Here is a 19,487-nt window from a genome sequence, read left to right on the forward strand (position 1 = left end):
TGAAGGAACACCAGACTCACTTTGTAAACTGGGACAGGAATGGCCCAGAGAGTCCGTGCCTCGTGCCTCCCTACACACAGCAGTGAGTATGGACGTGGGGGTGCAGAAAGAGAAAATGGACCATCTGGAACCACTGAGAGACAGGAGGAAAAGTTACAGCCCAAGTACCACAACCTTTCTTGAGTGCAGTTTTTGCGTTTCATCTGGGGTATGAGTCATTTCCCACTTTCTTCCCCTCAGCCTCCCCAAAGTCCAAGTTAACCAAAAAGGATCTCCAGATGGCTCACCCACGATCAGGTGTCCTCTGATTGTTCCGGGAGGATTAATTAGTCACCACCATGAGTACCAAGACCAAATCAAGAGGCAATATGGCAGAAAGAGAGAGAGGGAGGGAGTACTCGCCTGCCAATGAGGGGACCGCAGAAGGGCATGTGGCAGACACAGATGGTGTGCCATTCAGGAACTCTTCTGAGAAATGCCAACGTAGGTTGGACCAGGTGTGCCGCACAGTCCAGCCTGATGATTCATGGTCCTGGCCGCACCAGAACCACCTGGGGAGCCTTAAACATACTGATGCCCAGGCCCTGCCTGAGATACTGATGCGAGTCGTGCATCAGAGCCTGATTTCCACATTTCTTTTTTTAAAGCTCCCTGGATGATTTCAGTATGCACTTAGTGTTGAAGAATGCTGTTGTAGTGTCTATTTATTCAAGCTGCAGTCAAGATTGATGGCTTTTCCCCCAAGTATTTCTTATCTATCTGCCCAGTCCTGCCTTAGACACGACAGAGAAACCAAAGAAATGTGAAACTGGAAGGAACTTCGGTTTGGGAAATCAAATGGTTTGGGTCCAACTCTGCCACTTCCCAGCTGTGTGACTTTGGGGGAGTCACTTAAATTCCTTGGTTCTCAGTTTCCACACCCCGAAAGAGCTCGGGAAAGGGCCCAGAGAAACAAAAATGAGAAAACCTAAGGTTTACTCCTTCCTCAGCTCTTAAGCCACCTGAGTCCTCATCAAGAACAACGAACTATTTCCAGAATTTTCCTTCCTGTTGGAGCAGTGACATGCATTTCTAAAGCTTCTCCTAATATTTCAGTGATTTACTAGAATTTACGCCCGATAACTCCATGGCTCTGATTCGTCTTCCTCTGCTTCTTTGCATTGTTCTGATCCCCTCCTCATGGAATACCCCCCTCCCAACCACCACCCATCCCTGAAATTCCAAGGCAAGTTCCTCCTCCCCTTGAACCCCTGTTGGGGATTAATTCTGATCCCACGTACTACTCTCTCATCTTACCAGCTCATTGTCCCCTCACTGCAACATGTGTTATTTTCTCCTCTACTTTGACTCCTTGAGGGGTCATAAAACAAGTGTTCTCACCCTTCTATTATGCTCTCTACTAATTATGGAGCACGTACAATGTGCTGGGCACTGGCTAGGTGCTTCACTTCTGTCGTTTCTAATCTTCAAAGTAACCTGTAACAGAAGCTGCCCACATTGCACAGAGGAAGAAACGGAGGCTCTGAAAGACAACGTAAGCTTATCTGAGGTCCTGGTGTAGGAGTCAGGGCTCAGCCCCGGATCTGTCTGGCTCCCCAATCCATGCTCCTTCCATCACCTAACTCTGCCTCTGCAGCAGAACGTCTGTCAAATGATGGATTTAAATATCCATGAGGAAATATAAGTAATATATGTATAAACGACAACTTGAGGGAAAAGCAGGGAAATCTCTTTGGTATCTCCTCTGAACAAGAAACTGATACACTGACCCAGCCCCAGCTTGAACATCTGCTTGAGGTATTTGTCAATAAAGCTTGCAGATTATGTCCAAGCTGACATAGCCACTAAACTGACATAGCGATTATAAATTCCTTGAGGGGGTGGCATTATGAAGCAGAAAGAAAACAGGACTAAAATTAAGGGTCCTGGGTTCTAATCCCATCTACCTTTGCTATGAAATTGTTGTGTGACCTTAAATAAGTCATACAACCTCTCTGGGCTTCCATTTTTCTGAGGACAAAAGGAAGGGGTGAACTACATTAGCAGTTTCAGACCTGGGTTTGAGAGGCAGAGCCTTTGCGGTAGAGGTGTTTTGGTTGAAGAACAGGATGACAGGGAGACCCATATCCGTAGGGACCTCCACTTCTCCTTCCAGGAAATCCCAGAGGTAACCCCAGGGACCCGTTTGAAATCCACTGGGCTAGAAGATGTCCTAGAAAGGCCTATGATCCTATCTCTCACTTGCTTGGGACAACCCCTCCAAGCAGTATTTTCTGCACTTAGGTGCTTACTGAATACTTTCAGTTGCTCAGTGGGAACTGTTGCTGGATAATGTCCACCAGGCACATCCTCCTAAATGCACTGCTACTCCCTCCCCCCTGACTTCTCCTGGCATCCTGTCATTGATTAGTTCTACTTGGCAACTTTGTCTTAATTTCCAATCCTCTCTGCCAAGTGCTTCTTTTCAAAGCCAGGGATGAGCTGGCTTTGAGGGCAATGATGCATATGTCCACTGAGGATTCTAAAAAGGGACTTCCCGAAGTATGCATTTCTGTGATTTCCATGACCCTACTCTACCAGAAGCCCTTGGGCCACCTCACTCAGCCCTAAAATGGAAGAGTAATATTTACTCCATCAGTTAAGCCTGCTCCAGACCCCATTAAGGAGAAGGAGACAGGGTGTTTCCTCATCGATGAATCCTTTATTAAACTTTTATACCTCGCAAGCTGTTACAGGACCTAAATCAAAACCAGGAGGTTATGGCTACAGGGAGAAATAGAGTTGTCTCCAACTCTTTTGTGTCAGTTTGAGTCTTCTCAGAGGCAGATACCAAAATGGGATTAGGGGCGCCTGGGGTGATGGTGGTGTTTGATTCTCTTATAGTGCAAGCTCTGAATAAATAGCCTTTGACCTTATTTGATTGCTCTTCACTTATTTGCACAAGATGCAGCTCAGGAATTGGTGTTTTAATTTAAAAGTTCTCCAAGTGGTTCTAATGTACAGCCAAGGTTGTGAACCATGGCTCTAAATAAGTGGTTCTTTAAAAAAAAAAAAAAAAAGATTTATTTATTTGAGAGAGAGAGAGCATGTGAGCAGGGGGGAGGAGTAGAGGAAGAGGGGGAGAGAGAATCCTCAAGCAAACTCCCTGGTGAGCACAGAGCCCAATGTAGGGCTTGATCCCAGGACCCTGAGATCATGACCTGAGCTGAAATCGAAAGTCATATGCTCATCCGACTGAGCCACCCAGGCACCCCTCTATATAAAGTGGTTCTTAAAGTTTAGTCCTCAGACCAGCAAATCAGCATCACCTGATAACTTGTTACAAATGCAAATCCTATATGGCTTTTATTTTCAGGCAATTTCCTTCTATTCTCAGTTTGTTGGGAGTTTTTATCATGAAAGGACATTGAATTCAAATACTTTTTCTGCATCTATTGAGATGATCATATGATTTTTATCCTTCATTCTGTTAATGTGAAGTATATTAATTGATTTTCATATATTGAACCATCCTTGCATCCCAGGAATAAATCCCATTTAATCATGGTGCATGATCTTTTTAATGTGCTGTTAAATTCACTTTGCTGGTACTTTATTGAGGATTTTTGCATATGTATTCATCAGAGCTAATATCATACTCAATAGTGAAAAACAAAGTTTTTTCTCTAAAATCAGGAAACAAAGCAAAGATGCTTGCTGATTCTTGCTACTTCTATTCAATATAGTACTAGAATTTTTAGCCAGAGCAGTTTGGCAAGAAAAAGAAATAAAAGATATCCAAATACGAAAGGAAAATGTCTCTTCACAGATGACATATTATATAGAAAGCCCTAAAGACTACACACATACACTCATACATGTTAGAATTAATAAATGAATTCAGTAAAGTTGCAGGATGTAAAATCAACATACAAAAATCAGTTGCACTTCTGTACACTAATAATTATCTGAAAAGGAGATTAGTAAAACAATCCCATTTATGATAGCACTAAAAAGAATAAGATACTTAGGAATAAACTTCACTAAGGAGGTAAAAGACTTCTAGGCTGAAAACTACAAAACATTGATGAAAGAAATTGAAGAAGACACAAATAAAAGAAGGACATCCTCTTTTCATGAACTGGAAGACTTAGTATTGTTAAAATTCCCATACCATCCAAAACAATCTACAGATTCAATGCAATTCCTATCAAAATCCCAATGGCATTTTTCACAGAAATGAAAAAAATACTAAAACTCATATGGAGCCACAAAAGACCAAGAACAGCCAAAACCATCTTGAGCAAGAAGAACAAAGCTGAAAGTATCACACTTCCTGGTTTCAAAATATGTCACAATGCTACAGTAATCAAAAAAGTATGGACTGGCATAAAGACAAACATATAGATCAATGGAACAGAATAGAGAAGCCAGAAATCACACATATATAACACATATCCACACACATACAGTCAACTATCTTTGACAGGGTGCCAAGAATACACAATGGGGAAATGATAATTTCTTCAACAAAACCACCAGGGACATGCAAATAAACCCACAATGGGATATCAGCTCACACCTGTTAGGATTCCCAGTAGGAAAATAAATAAATACATAAATACATAAATAAAGAAAGGCGGCAGCAAGTGTTGGCTGAAGATGTGAAGAAATTGGAACTCCTTACACTGCTGGCGGAATGCAAAATGGTGCAGCCACTATGGAAGACAGCATGGAGAGTCCTCAAAAAATTAAAAATAGGACTACCATATGACCCAGCAAGCCCACTTGAAGTATTTATCCAAAAGAACTGAAATCAGGATCTCAAAAAGATATTAATTCGTACTCCAATGTTCATTGCAGCACTATCCACAATAGCCAAGATGTGGAAATCATCTAAATGTCCGCTGATGGATGAATGGATAAAGAATATGCAGCATATACGTATAATGAGATATCATTCAGCCTTAAAAAAAAAAAGAAGGAAATCCTGCAATTTGTGACGACATGGATGAACCTTGAGGACCTTATGCTAACTGAAATCAGCAGTCATAGAAAGACAAATATTGTATGACTGCCCTTCTTTTTTTTTTTTTAAAGATGTTATTTATTTGAGAGAGAGAATGACATAGAGATAGCATGAGAGGGGGGAGGGTCAGAGAGAGAGGCAGACTACCTGCTGAGCAGGGAGCCCGACGTGGGACTCGATCCCGGGACTCCAGGATCATGACCTGAGCCGAAGGCAGTCGCTTAACCAACTGAGCCACCCAGGCGCCCGCATGACTGCACTTCTATGAGGCATATAAAATAGTCACATTCATAGAACCAGAGAGTAGAACTGTGGTCAGCAGGGGCAGGGAGGAAGGAGAAATGGGGAATTGCTAATCAATGGGCATAAAGACTCCAGACACATGGGGAAGTTCCAGAGATCTCCTATACAACACGGTGCCTACAATTAACATATAATACTATATTGTACTATGATAATAATAAAATAATACTATATTGTACGCTTAAAAGTTTAAGAGGGTAGATCTCATGTTGTGTTCTTACAACAATAAAATAACTAGAAATTTAAAAATAAAATAAAAAAGAAATACAAATCCTTAGGCAGTATAGGACCTCCTGCATCAGACACTCTGGGGGTGAGGCCCAGCTGTTTTTAAAGCCTTCCAGATGATTCTGGTGCATGCTACAGGCTGCAAACCACTGCCCAAATAAAGTTTGAACAGATATTAAATAATATTGGTTTGAAGGGTCACCAAACCATTAGCTTCCTTAGGATGCTCGTGTGCCTTCATGTTGAAGGAATGTTCCCTTTACCCATGAGTAATAACTTATTGAGCACCTACTGTATGCTTGGTGCTATTCTAAGTGCCTCACATGCATTAAATTTCATAACACTCCTGTGAGGTAGAAACCATTATTATTCCTATTCCTAGCAGGATCCGAGCCCAGAGAGCCTGGCCTACAATGTCCCCTGTTCTGGCTCAAACTCTCAGGGAACATTTAGCTCACTGCCTGGCACAGTGTGTAATAAATTCTCATTAATTCAGAAAGTGAAATGTCAAGGATATGGGTCCTGAAAGAGAATTCTGATGGGGTGGCATGACTGGGGGGTGGGGAACTTCAGGGGTGGGCATGGGATGTAGTGGTAGGTGGGAAAGGAGAGAAGAGGAAGGGAAGGGGTAGCCAGGAGGCAATGTGGGCCAATCAGGTGCCTGGGAGAGGATACCGAAAGGAGGAAGAGAAACAGCAATGTCAAATGTCACTCCCTGCCAAGTTTTGGGGGTAGCCAAGGTCAGCCATGGGGTCATGATATCCTTGGGCTGTGTCGAATTCCTGACCAGAAAGGAAGCAAGGTCAAGCCAGAGCCTCTGAGGCTGAGGTGCTTTGAGGGAAGTCCAGAATGAGGGGGTACAGGTTTGATTCCTCGAGGCCCTCTATCTTTCCCCTTCTGAAACAGTCCCATATTGGGGCTACTTCTGAAGGCATCTCTACCCCAATCCATGTACCATGTCTATGCAGGGAATGCATAATTGAGATAACTAGCCAAGAACTTTGAGCCACAGACCTTCCTTTTACCAACATATTCAAGAAATTGTACAAATTGAGCTACAGACAATAGAATTGAAGAAATGAGGAAGACTGTGCCCTGCCCACAGGGAGCTCACAGTCTCATGGGGAGCCAGACACGTAAACAAACACGAAGTCAAGAGGGCAAGTTCCAGAATGGGGCATGCACGGAGCCTTGAGACCACAGGAAGGACTAACAAAAAGCTTCAGAAGAGAAGTAACGTATGAACACAGCCTTAAAGGGCAAGTAAGAGTGTCAGAGACCAACAAGCTATGGAAGGGGATTGCAGGCAGAAGGAACAGCATGACCTAAGGCACAGAGTGATGAGAGTGGGGCAAACGGTAAGCAAATGAGTGCTTTCTTGGCTGATGCAAAAGCTGAATGCACAAAAAGAAGAGAGGGAAGGTGGGAGAGCTGGTAAGAGAGATGGGGAGGAAGGATGGGGTCAGATTAGCTGGGTCTTGGATAGCATATAAAGACCCACTGAAGTTGGCTTAAGCTACAGAGAAAAATGTACCATAAAGCAACAGGAAATCTCTCAGAACCCAAAGGCGGGGACACACTGGGGAGTGCCAGGAAGAACAAAAACTTGAAGTAGAAGGTCAGGATGAGTCAGCCAGCGTTCACTCTCCATCTTTTCCTCGGCTTCTCTCTGCAGACAGGAATTGGTGTCCTTCCCTCTCCCTCCAGACACCATCCAGTACAGATCACAGAATACCTGTCCTGCTCAGTGCTCTGTAGAGTGTATGTGCTACAGACTCAGGCCCAGAGAAAGTGTCCCGATTCCCGTTCTTGGGGAGAGAACTCTTGACTGGTACAGCTCCAGTCATGGGACCTCCCCTGGTCCAATCTACTAGCGCTAAGGGGTGAGGTCACGTTTTGCAAATTTGTACCTGGTAGCCCAACTCATGAGGAGAGGACAGTGCCCAGAGAAAGGGGAATCTGTGGCTCATTTCTGGGTGACTATCCCAGAAATTCTAGACCACGGCATTGTAAGCCACAACAAGGAGTTCAGGCTTTATCCTGTAGGCAACTGGAGGGACTAAAAGGAATGATAAGACCGAACCTGTCTTTAGCAGTGTTGCAGACAGCATGAAGGATGGATCACAGCGGGAGAGACCGAAGGCTAGGAGTCCACTGGGGAAGTGTTGAGATATCCAGGCCACGAAAGGATGAGACCCAGAGTAGCGCAAATGTGGTAAGCATGGAGAGGCCTTTTGAGGACTGAAATATGAAGACTTGAAGGATGCCTGGCTGGCTCGGTCAGTAGAGGATCCAACTCTCAATCTCAGGGTCATGAGTTCAAGCCCCACATTGGGTGTGGAGCCTACTTAAAAAAAATAAATAAAGGGAACAAAGAAAGAAAGACATCTGAGGACTTGGTAACTGCTTGAAAATGGAGGCTGATGGTGAAGGAGCCAAGAGACTCCCTGGTTTCCTGCCTGCTGGGACAGGCAGGACAATGATGATGCTAAGTGGGACAGGGGCTGCAGAAGAAGAAGAACCGGGGAGGGGCACATCGAATATGGAGTGTGAGGAAGTGAGGCTAAGTTGAGAGCACACTGAATCTGAGAAGTGATGAAGAAATCGATGGTTCTCATTTCTCTTCCTTCCCCAGATCCCTTGAAATAAGCTATATCGCTAACATAGGAAAATTGGGTGGCATCATAAACTGATTCTCATCTCAGTTGGTAATTGTGAAATCAGGAGGAAGCTGGGTCTAAAAGACAGAGTGTGGGCTTTGGAGTCAGTCAATGTGTGTGCCAGTCAGCTGTGTGACCTTAAGAAAATGACTCAACCTCTCTGATTCTCAATTTTCTCATATGTGAAATGGTATATCCAGCTGACCTTACAGAATTATTGTGAAGAATAAGTGTGATAATATCTGTAGAGTTCTTACAATATAGATGGCCCTCAGGAAGTAGGTCATTAAGATCATACTGTTTTTCTCCTTCACATGAGCTGGGACTTTGCCCTGTGCTGGGCAGAAATGCTATACCCACAGCCTCGGGACTGAAGCTGGGTTTCCCTGAAAAACACGCCCATCCACTCCCTGCCATAAATGCCCCCTGAAATCAAATTAATCAAACCTACTTACCTTTTAACTGAACTCTTCTCTATATAGCTATGGAATCCTAAATGGATTCAAAATTTGGGTCTGTACTAGCAATCAACTGACTGAAGGAACTGATGAATTCGACTACGTAGATCAAACTGATGCTGACCACAATAATAATAACCATCTATGTTGGCTGCTCACTGCATGCTGAGCACTGTTCTGGGGCTTTACAGAGTATAAACTCATTAAATCCTCACAAACAACTCCATGCAGTCAGTACTATCATCATCATCCCCATTTTGCAGATGAGGAAACTGAGTTCACAGGCCACAAATTCTGCATACTTCACACTCTTGTCTTTCACCGTTCTTCCAGAGTACATCTTGCTGTTCAAGTGAGCCTTGCTTCCCAAGCCTGTCTCAGCCCAGTGCGAGGTATGTTGAGCATAACTTTTTTGGGATTGAGTCCCTCTTTAAAACAAATGAGAGCAGTTAGATCCTTCACCGGCCCTCATGTGCATTCGAATATTCTCTTAGGAGGAGGAAAGTGAGTCCTACTAAGGGAGCAGAGGTGGTTATGGCATTTTTGAGCCATCCTGGTGCCCTACTTCCTGTCACACTTTGGGGTGGAGGCTTGTCTCAGGCGACCCAGTCTCAGAACTAGGTAACTCGATCAAGATTCTTAACCTTGAGGGGTCAAGGGCCCCCTTGAGAATCCAGGGAAAGCTGCTGTCTCTGTCCTCATTAAAATGCAGGACCTTACATAAAATCGCATGTAGTTTGGGAAGGGCATAGATCCCCTGAAGCCCCTCCCTGAGCCCCAAGTTAAGAAGTTCTGACACAGAAGATAGACCAACCAGGTACTTTAATCATCCCTCCAAATTCAGTCTCAGCCTATTAATTTGTAATGTAACTCCCTGGAAATCTCTCTGTAATACTGAAATTCATATGCTGATTGTGCTCTGCCCTTGAGACACTTAGGAAGTTAGCTGCAGAGAGCGCTTTGGACGGGCAGGCACCATTTCTCACCCGACATGGCATTATATCAGGAGTTATGCCCTGCCTTGCCAGCCTGCGGTACAGACTAATGTATCTCTGAAAATTCAAGTTCGATGACTCTAAGCCCTCATCTTGATTATAATGGAAACTCCTTCTTATTAAAAGATTGTCCTACCCAAAATAATTTCTGAAACCCCTGAGAAATGGTTACACAGTCTACAGTCAATCCTTCTAACTGCTTCTGAAGCCCACCCCACCACCTTCTGGGACAGCGGTTGTGCTGGTCAATATATGAAATGCTCCATGCACCTGAGTAAGTCCGCAGTTCAGTAAGGAGTTCTCTTCAAACTCCTTAATTTGAAGAGTCACTGATAATTATCCCACCCTGTGGGCACAGCAGCAGCGATGGATGGGGATCTTAATCTTGTTTCCACTGACTAGTTCTTCCAGCTAACTCATTGCTTCACGTATTACTCAAGTGGTAGATAGTAAAGACATTCCATTGAATCAGGATCTATGGAATGGAGCTGCTCATAAGCTCACTATTCAGGAACAGAAGTATATAAATACAACGTATTTACTTATGCATTGAACCATTCAAGTGATAAATGATCTGTAATGATTTCAAGTCAGCACACATTACATACATTTCCTCCAGCTCTTCCCAGCAGGACAACTGCAGTCCACAGATTAAGTAGGCAGGAGTCAGGGATCAGGATAGGAAGGGCTTGGTCCAAAGACATCTCTCTTCTATGCTTCCCCAGGGCCTGAGTTTAATAATTGCAGTGCACTCGTACCTTAGGGGAGGGTACCTACCTAGCTGGCTAATCGTTTCACTCTCTCTTGTGAATGTGTTTGACTAGACAGCTATACCTCCAGGGGCTCACAGGTCATCCACAGCTGAGAGACTAGAAAGATTAATTGGAGGATTGAAAGGAAGACCTAAGCAAAGCTGGAAAACCATAGCAGGATGTTCAGGGCAGCCAGAGAGCAGTGAGTATCTGGGGGCTGAGGCTCCCATCACATCAGATGGGAATGATGGAGAAAGGAGAGAGACAGAATATCGAAGACAAACTTCACCTCATTCATAATTAGGCCCAAGGCCAGTACTTCTCTTTCCAGACTCACCCAAGAAGTGTCTAAACTAATAAATGCCTATTTCTACAAGGGTCAGGTGAAACTTCTTTCCCCAGAGCTTGATGTCGTTTAGGTCCTGCCTGACTTCTTCACATTGGACCTGTGATAAATGCTCATTTGCAAAGTCATTCTACAATCCCTTGCAAAACAAACCACCCAAACATAGTGGTTAAAACAACAACCATAGCTATCTTGAGTAACTTTCAAGCCAAGTATTTGAACCATCTATCCTGAAGCTAGAGACAAAAATTATCTGTAAACATTGAACTCAAGTCAGTAGTTCCATTTTGCTTTTTTTTCCTGCAGAGGTATGGGTTAACTATTTTGAAACTACTCTCTGTATATTCTAGGATTAAGAAAACATCCTAGATGATAGGAGCCAGGTTTTTTACTGTTGGAAAAGGAAGTCATAAACATGGAAAGGGAGTGAGTTAAAATGAAGCTCTGTGACGTTAGGTTGGAATTAGAGATATCAGTATAAACTTATGGTTTGAACTAATGGTTTTTAATGCAGACAGATAGATATAAAACAAAGTGTGGGTGTATGTGTATGTGTGTGTGTGTACGTGTGTATACAGAGATACTTCCTAGGTCTGCCCAGTAAGAAAGCTAAAAAGCGTTGACACTCCAGTGGCAATGGGCTTCCCTGGCACCCAGGTCTTGGTATCTAAATACCTTCCCCACTAAAAAGAAAGAGGGCACCTTAGGACAATGGTTGTTTCCAAGGCTGGGGCAGGGCAGTAAAACATAAGAGGCCCCAAAGACCAAACCTGGGACAATTTAAGCGTCAGAATAATTCATAATAGTAATAGATTATTGATTCAAATAAGAATGAATTAGTTAAAACTGATTTAAATAAGTAAGCAGGGGAAAAGGAAAGCTCTTTTTTTTTTTTTTTAAAGATTTTATTTATTTATTTGAGACAGAATGAGAGAGAGAGAGAGAGCAAATGAGAGGGGGGAGGGTCAGAGGAAGAAGCAAGCTCGCTGCCAAGCAGGGAGCCTGATGCGGGACTCGATCCAGTGACTCCAGGATCATGACGTGAGCCGAAGGCAGTCGCTTAACCAACTGAGCCACCCAGGCGCCCAGGAAAGCTCTTTCTTACAGTAGACTATTAATAAATACAGAAGGAAGGATGAAAATTAGAAAGTCAACATTTGGCGATCATCATGGTAATAATTGGTTCATCAATTGAATCATCAAATCATCCATGACTCCTAAAGCTAGTGGATCAAAGTGTCACGAGAAACAGGATGTTCACAGGGTCTCAACATATCTAACTCTGGGAGATACTTATTAATGAGAAAGAAAACTATAGTAACCTTATATGGACAAAACCGTCAGACACCATCATAATCCCGCTCAAATTTAACATCACCTGATCCGCTCTCTCATATTTCTGCCAAAAATGTATAGCCTGAAGGTAATGAGAAAACACCACATAAACCCAAACTGCGAGACATTCTACAAACTCCCGCCCTTCTCTGCCTCCTAGACCATCCACACCCAAGGACTGGGCAATAAGAACGCGTGTTCGGAATAAACAGCCTTGGGCACCGTCCCATACCGTCGTCTGTAATAAACTTGCGGATTCATTTCGTCAGCCAGGCGGGACTCGGAGCTTGCCAGGTGCCGGGCCTCATGAGAGGCCCTGGGGTTACCACACCAAGCAAAACCCGACTCGGGCCTTGTGTCCCAGACTGCTAAGGACAAGTCAGCCGTCAGTGGTTGCGTTACTGTCTGCATAGGCCCTGTACTAAGGCAGGGAACGTACACATTTCCTGGAGAACTTTTTGCTAAAAGAGTTAAATTCCTTTTTAAATCTCACTTACCCCGAAAAGCCAACTACTCGGAAGATCTCTGCTCCCAGCCTGCCCCCACCTGGCCCCGCCGCCAGCGCCAAGCGCGCCGGGCAGCGCTGCCGCTCCGGGGAGGGGGGCGGCGGGGGGGGGCGGGGGGGCGGGGGGTGTCTGCCCCGCCTCTCCGCCTCACTCTGATTGGCTAACGGTCCCTCCCCTTCTTAGTATTGCTTTCACCTGTTGGGTTGGTTTGGCTCCCAGCCCTCCTCCTGCCTCTGGTTACAAAAAGATAATTAACAGAGATTAAGAGAAAATAAGTGGTTGGCTAATGATTAAGTAGCCTTTCCCAAGAGCACTGAAGACAAAAAATTGTACACAGCTCTCTCCCCATTAGGTCACGCAGGCCTGTAAACTAGTGAGGGGTTTTAAATCTCTCCAAAGGGAGCAAGAGTGGAAAATGTACAATTTAAACCGAAACAACTCCTCTTGCGCCCTAAGAGCGTGATGGGGTTGGAACGTGCCTTCATTCCCACTGACACCCTTCCTAGGGAAAATCGAAGCGAGGTGGAGAGCCAGAGCAGAGGCACTGAACACACGGCCAAGGCTTTTATGAGTGTCTCTGGCCTTACATATTAGAGAACAGTGCTCTGTTTGGGTTATTGTTGTCCTGGGGGTTACAGCTGGAAGGGGATGAAAACATAGGGAAGCAAAGCAAACACTGGAATACACTCTGTGAGTTGTTTGAAATCCTTATGTCTATTCATTTCACACAAAAAGAATTTTTGTGTTTTTAAATTTAATGCTGAAGAGTCTCGACTCCTTAAAAAACAAACATGAGCTGTGGTCTGAACGTTTGTGTCACTGCGAAATTCCTGTGTTGAAATCCTAACCCCCAAGGTGATGGTATTCAGAGGTGGAGCCACAGGAAGTAACTGGTTGGAGAGGGTGGAGCCCCCATGCGCGGGATCAGGGTCCTTATGAAAGAGAGCAGAGAGCTTGCTTGCTCCTTCCGTCTTGAGAAGCCGTGGTGAGAAGACCACCATCAGAAGACCACCGAGGAAACCAACCCTCAACAGACACCAAATCTGTTGGTGCCTTGATCTCGGACTTCCAGCTTCCAGAACAGTGAGAAATAAATTTCCGTTGCTTGTTGGCCCCCTAGTCCATGGCATTTTGTTACAGCATCCCGAATGGACCAAGACAACCCGGAAACTCCAAAATGTGCAGTAACTGTGAGGACTCACCAGTTAAAGTTGTCTCCCTAAGGCTGGAGGGCAGGAGTTAGTTGCTGAGTGTTGAGTGGCGCTAACCAGCCTCCTAGAAGTCCCCTCTCAGTGTGGCTGTGTGGGTCCCAATGATGACTTGATTTCAGTCGATCCTCATGAGCATCACCCTCTGGAGGAATGAAGTGACGTCACCGCTGCTCCCCAGTATGTCTTTCTGTGAGGGAGGATTGTGCTTCGTTGTCCCCTTGAAATAAGGTTTGGCCACTTAACTTGCTTTGGCCAATGAAATGTGAGTGAAAGGGACACATTTCGCTTTTGCATGGGAGCATGCAAACTCTGTCTTCTCTTCCAACAGTGATCTTGGAAGCGCGTGTTGATATAGAGGTGCCTTAAGACCAAAGCACCCTGGAAAAATGAACGACCCCATGGAGAACAGCTGCCCTGGAAGATGACTATACCCACAATAGACTTTTTTGCATGAGTAAGAAATAAACTTCAGTGGTATTAAGCAACTGAGATTTGGGGGGCCTTATTACTGCAACATAAAATAAACTTGGATCACTATGACATAAAATAAACTTGGATCACTATGACATGGTGGAAATGACCCAAATGCCAGTTCTTGTGACAGCCCTTGGATGGTCTGGCCTTTTCCACCTCCTGTCTCTTGGAAGCTAGCCGCCATGTAAGAAATGCAGCCTCCCCCGAGACCACCATGCTGTGGGAATGTCAGCCACGTGCACAGGCCCTGGAGGACGAGATATTGCCTGAGAAGAGAGGGGCCATGAAGCACTAGATGTGCCAGACATTCACGCAAAAGGCCCTTTTGGTAGTGGGTCCCCCAGTTGCTCCAAATGACACTGTGTAGAGCAGAGATAAACCGTTCAGCCAAGCCCTCCACAGATTCCTCACCTACAAAATCAGGAGCAAAATAAATGGTTGTTCTAAACCATTCAATGTCAGGACATTTTGTTTCCTAGCTGTACGCCACCAGAATACTGAATAATAAATATTTTACAGTGACCAACAGCTCTTCTGTGAATTGCCCTGTATTTAGCATCTAAGTCATGCTGCAGGCTTCTATAGGCTATGAGTTCCAAATCAGATCAGCATCGATGTCAAAGTACAGTAGCTCTGAGCCCCCAGCCCCTTGACTGCAGCCCTATAGACCCTGCCATCATCCTTTCTCTGTTCTGTTCTCCCAGTTACTTCAAGGAGCCCCTCTGTGCCCTCAAACCAATGTGTATTAGTCGCCATGGGGTACTCAGTGTTACTTCTCCTGTGCTCCAAATACCACGCACTCCTGTCTACTGCCCAACATGCCACCAAAAACTGTCTCACCACCGCTGCTGCCCACTGGTCTTGTCACAGGTGCTGTCCCTGGGTGTCATCTCTCCAGTGGCCGCTACACAATGCACAGCCCCCCACCCGCTCCTCTCCTCTACCACGCACCACACCAGCAGCTCCGGGGCAACTAGTGGGTGCAAAGGAGCCATCAGAAGGAATGCTGTGATCCTTCTCCCAGCTGCCTCGCCAAGAGGCCCTGTTTGAACAATTCACAAGCATCTTGAAAAAAAAATAAGCAACAAACAAACGAAACCTCTATGTGTTGCTACACACAAACCCTTTTTAAGCATGGTGGAGAACTAAAAGAATTCTTAAATACACCTTTCACCTTTAGCATCTCAGCCTGTGCTGGACAGCAAGATAGAGATGCAGGAAACTGTAAAATCTGGAAGGTATCCACGCCCGATGACAGGAAGCAGCCTCGGAGAAAAGAGGAGAAAAAGAAAATGAACACCAAAGGCAGAGGGGCAGGGAGAAGGAGTGAATGGGGAAGGCATCCAGCCTGGAGCAGGATTCTCCAGCACTCAGGGGCAAGGCTGTAAGTGCCCGCTAAATAATGAATGGAACCAGTCAGCTCCGCAGGGAATCCCTGGAGCCTCTATTTCTGAGATTGTTGAATTATTGATGGAAAATATGTGATGTTCTGGCCCGAGCTGACAGCTGGAAGACAAGCCGCTGCAATTTAAATTGATTCTGCCCCCAATAAAATGGAGGCCACTTTCTGATTTTCAGAGATGCTCAAGGTCCCCATGGGCAGAGAGGGTGAGGGGGTCCAGGTTTTCCAAGGGTCCATGACTCTCCCTCAGGTCTGGAAGCAGCAGGAGACCTTGGCCAGAATGATGGGCTTACCCAGTGCTGTTTCTCACTTATGTGTGAGTCCCTGGGGACCCTTGATACTTCCTTCACGTCTCTGAGCACTTCTCAACAGCTCCATGCCCTGCTCAGATCTGCTCCATCTGGCTGACTTCCGGTTGCAGCTGGGGCTTGGGTAACAAAGCACCCCAACCTGGATGGCTCCAACAACAGAGCTCTACTGTCTCAATTCGGGAGGCTGGAAATCTGAGACTGAGGTGTTAGTAGGGCTGGTTACCTCTGAGGGAGGTTCTGTTCCAGGCCTTTCTCCTTGACACTAACGGTTTGTTGGCAATCTTTGGTATTTCTTGACATGTACATGTATCGTCCCGATCTGCACCTTCATCTTCACATGGCACTCTCCCTGAGTGTGGGTCTATCTCCATGTCCAAATTGCCCCTTCTCGTAAGAACACGGTCATGTTGGACTAGGGCCCACTCCAGTGACCTCATCTTAACTTGGTCAAGTGTTTGATGATCCTATTTTCAAATAATTATCCAAATAAGAGTCCAGAAGATTCTATTCATTTTGCAATTGATATCAAATCAACACATTGTACACCTTAACTTTACACAATGTTGTATGTCAATTATATCTCAATAAAGCTGGGGGAGAAGAGGAAGAAAAACAAAAAGACCCTATCACAAAATAAGGTCACATTTGCAGGTACTGGGGGTTAGGACTTCAACATCTTTTGTGGGGGACACAATTCAGCCTATAACCAAGCCCTTTATACCAGACCAGGCTTCCTTTTCTCTGCACTGCCTCCTGGCCTCCATCGATGTAGAAGACTCTGCGTTCTACCTATCTCTGGAACTTTCTTCCCTCACCTATAAAACACATGCCCTGAACTAGGGATCTCCAAGCTCTTCAGCACTAAGAATCAGGACAGGCAGGCAGAAATCAGGCAGGAAGTATGTGCTATGTAGGATGATATCTATTTTCCCATGAGACAGGTTCTTGGGTATAAACTTAGGGTCCAGCACACTGCCTGGAGTATGAAAGGTGCTCAACAGGTATTTGCCAGCTAAATAGAAGGATCAATGAATTACTGAATGTCATGGAAATGCAATGTTTTCATAAGTTCCATTGTCTTTACCTGGTCTGAGACAAGCTTAAGGAATAGGATTTCCTACAGGCTAGTTGACTAGATGGACACAGCTGCAGCACTGGGGGGCCTGAGAGCAGGGACCCCGGCAAGGAGACCGAGGCTGAAGGCTCTTCTCAAACAAGCTTTGTCTTCCCGCTTCTCAGATACTCTTTTCCAGCTACTGCTCACTTGTCCTCGTGTGGACACACCCACTCTCTCTGGCATTGACTCAGCACGGGAAACTCTAGCATGTAGCCATGGCCCCATCCCAGGAAGATCTCCCAATAAAGGGGAAAAACACGGGAAGGGAGGAAAACGCCGGGGCATGGCGTCACTGCGCCTGTTTGCAGGGGGCAGAATTCAAAAGAATGAAAAAAAAATCCCTCAGTGATGAAAAAAAAAAAGTGAGATTTTCTTTCTCCCTCTACAATTTCTCCTTGTTGTCCTTCTCCCACCTTCTAGAAGTAGCTCCCCCTTGCCCCTGCCCAGGAATAGAGAAATGAGAAGGTGGAACAAGTACAGGGAAGATAGAGGCAGAGGGAAAGGCATGGCCTAGAGAATGATTAACAGAGTTCTGGGGAGTTTTTCCTCTTTACCAGAAAAGGGAGGAAATTATGATGTACTGGCATTTCCACAAAAGAGAACTGGAACATTCTAGGCTCTCCCCGCCCCACAAAGCTCTTGCATAACTACCTTTCAGACCCTTTGCCTTTCAGAATGGCTTCGCCCTGGGTCCCCGGACCTCCCTCCTGGTCGGATAACTGCCTCGGGAGCTGGCCGGGGATAGGGTACAGCTTCATTCGGGGAGCAGGTATTGAGGTCACGGGGCAGTGCGGTGCTGGGGATTAGGGAGGCCAAGATGGGAAGGCAGGGTCTCTGCCTGCCCGCACAGGCTGTAACACAGGAGCTGAGACTTGGAGGATAAAGAGGGGTTCACCAAGCAGAAAAACAAGGAGGACCTTCCGCCAAAGGGAACGGCATGTGCGAAGGAGCCCTGAATGTTCTGTCAGCCAGAAGCAGTTAAGTATTGCTGGACTGCTCGGCTCAAGGTGGGAAGGAGCAGGAAATGAGGCCAGGCTGAGAGCCTCAAGTAACAGGATACAGAAAAGGGAGTCGGTGAGGTTTGTAATCCACGGAGAGCACTCCTCAAGATGATGCAACCGGGAAGAGAAGGAGTCCCTAGAGTTTGAAAGTTTGTGTCTCCCCCACCCCACCCCACCTGCAAATTCATATGTTGAATCCTAATGCCCAATGTGATGGTATTAGGAGGTCCTTAGGGAATGAGGGTGGAGCCCTCATGAATGGGATTACTGCAAAAGAGACCCCACAGAGCTCTCTCGTCCCTTCCACCAAGTAAAGACACATGGAGAAGTCTACAACCTGGAAGAGGGCCCTCACCTGATCATGCCGGCACCTTGACCTAGGACTTCCAGCTTCCAGAACCGTGAGAAATAAATTTCTGCTGTTTATAAGCGACCCTGCATATGGTATTTTGTCATAGCAACCCAGTTGGACTAAGACAGGAGCCAAGAAGAGAATGCAGATCTAGAAGCAGCACGGTGAGGTGAAGGTCGGGGGTTGGCAGTACCTGGCCACTGGACAAGTTCCTTGATCTCTCTGGGTCTCTCCTTTGAAATGGGCATAATGGCATCTGCACTTCATGGCGTTGTGATGACGAGAAATCGTGCAGGCGCCTGGCGGGGAGGAGGCCCCCCGTGCCCAGAAGCCATGAGTAGCTGTGCAGCCGAGACCTACTTAGTCCCGCTGCGGTCGTGCAAATTCAACTATCTCTGCTCCGCATCCCTGCCCCCACCAAAAAAAAAAGTGCAAGAGGAAAAAAGGATTTCATTTTACTTATTGTGGTGTTGTAAGGATGGCCACCAACTCTCTGACACTCCTCCCATAGGTAGGTGGGTTCCGGGTCCCCTCCCCGGAGTTCAGGCAGGCTCTGTATAGCCACACAACGGAACAGTATTCAGCCTCAAAGGGGTGAAGCACTGACAGATGCTCCCTGTGGATAAACCTTGAAAATCCCATGCGAAGTGAGACAAGCCAGACATAAAGGGTCTCGTGTTCTCTGATTCCATGGACATGTAATATCCAGAACAGGCAAATCCACAAAGACGGAAGGCGGGTCGGTGGCTGCCAGGGGCTAGAGGGAAAGGGAAATGGAGAAAACTGCTTGATGGATCTGGGACTTCCTTTTGGGGTGATGAAAATGTTGTGGACCTCCACAGAGGTGGTATTTGTACATCACTGTAAGTATACTAAAAGCCACTGAGGTGTTCACTGTAAACACGGAACTGTTCGTTTAAAAATAATTAATCTTATGTTATGTGAATTTCACATCAATAGAAAAAATAAATGTAGTTGCTTTTGTGGAGCATGACAAAGTATTTATCACAATCTGGGGATCTTTTTTC

General features: G+C 45.6%; 1 long non-coding RNA gene across 1 annotated transcript; it reads right to left on the reverse strand.

Moving 5' to 3' along the window:
* Positions 1-1,544: 1,544 nt before the first annotated feature.
* LOC145720949 (uncharacterized) lies at positions 1,545-12,682 on the reverse strand. The gene is made up of 3 exons (XR_014144314.1): positions 12,583-12,682; positions 7,623-7,883; positions 1,545-1,644 (listed from the first exon to the last, which is right to left on the reverse strand). It is a non-coding gene; the product is annotated as an uncharacterized LOC145720949 (long non-coding RNA).
* Positions 12,683-19,487: the final 6,805 nt, after the last annotated feature.

Source organism: Leptonychotes weddellii, chromosome 4 (assembly GCF_054177405.1).
Source record: "Leptonychotes weddellii isolate Sample4059 chromosome 4, ASM5417740v2, whole genome shotgun sequence".
Classification (NCBI taxonomy): domain Eukaryota; kingdom Metazoa; phylum Chordata; class Mammalia; order Carnivora; family Phocidae; genus Leptonychotes; species Leptonychotes weddellii.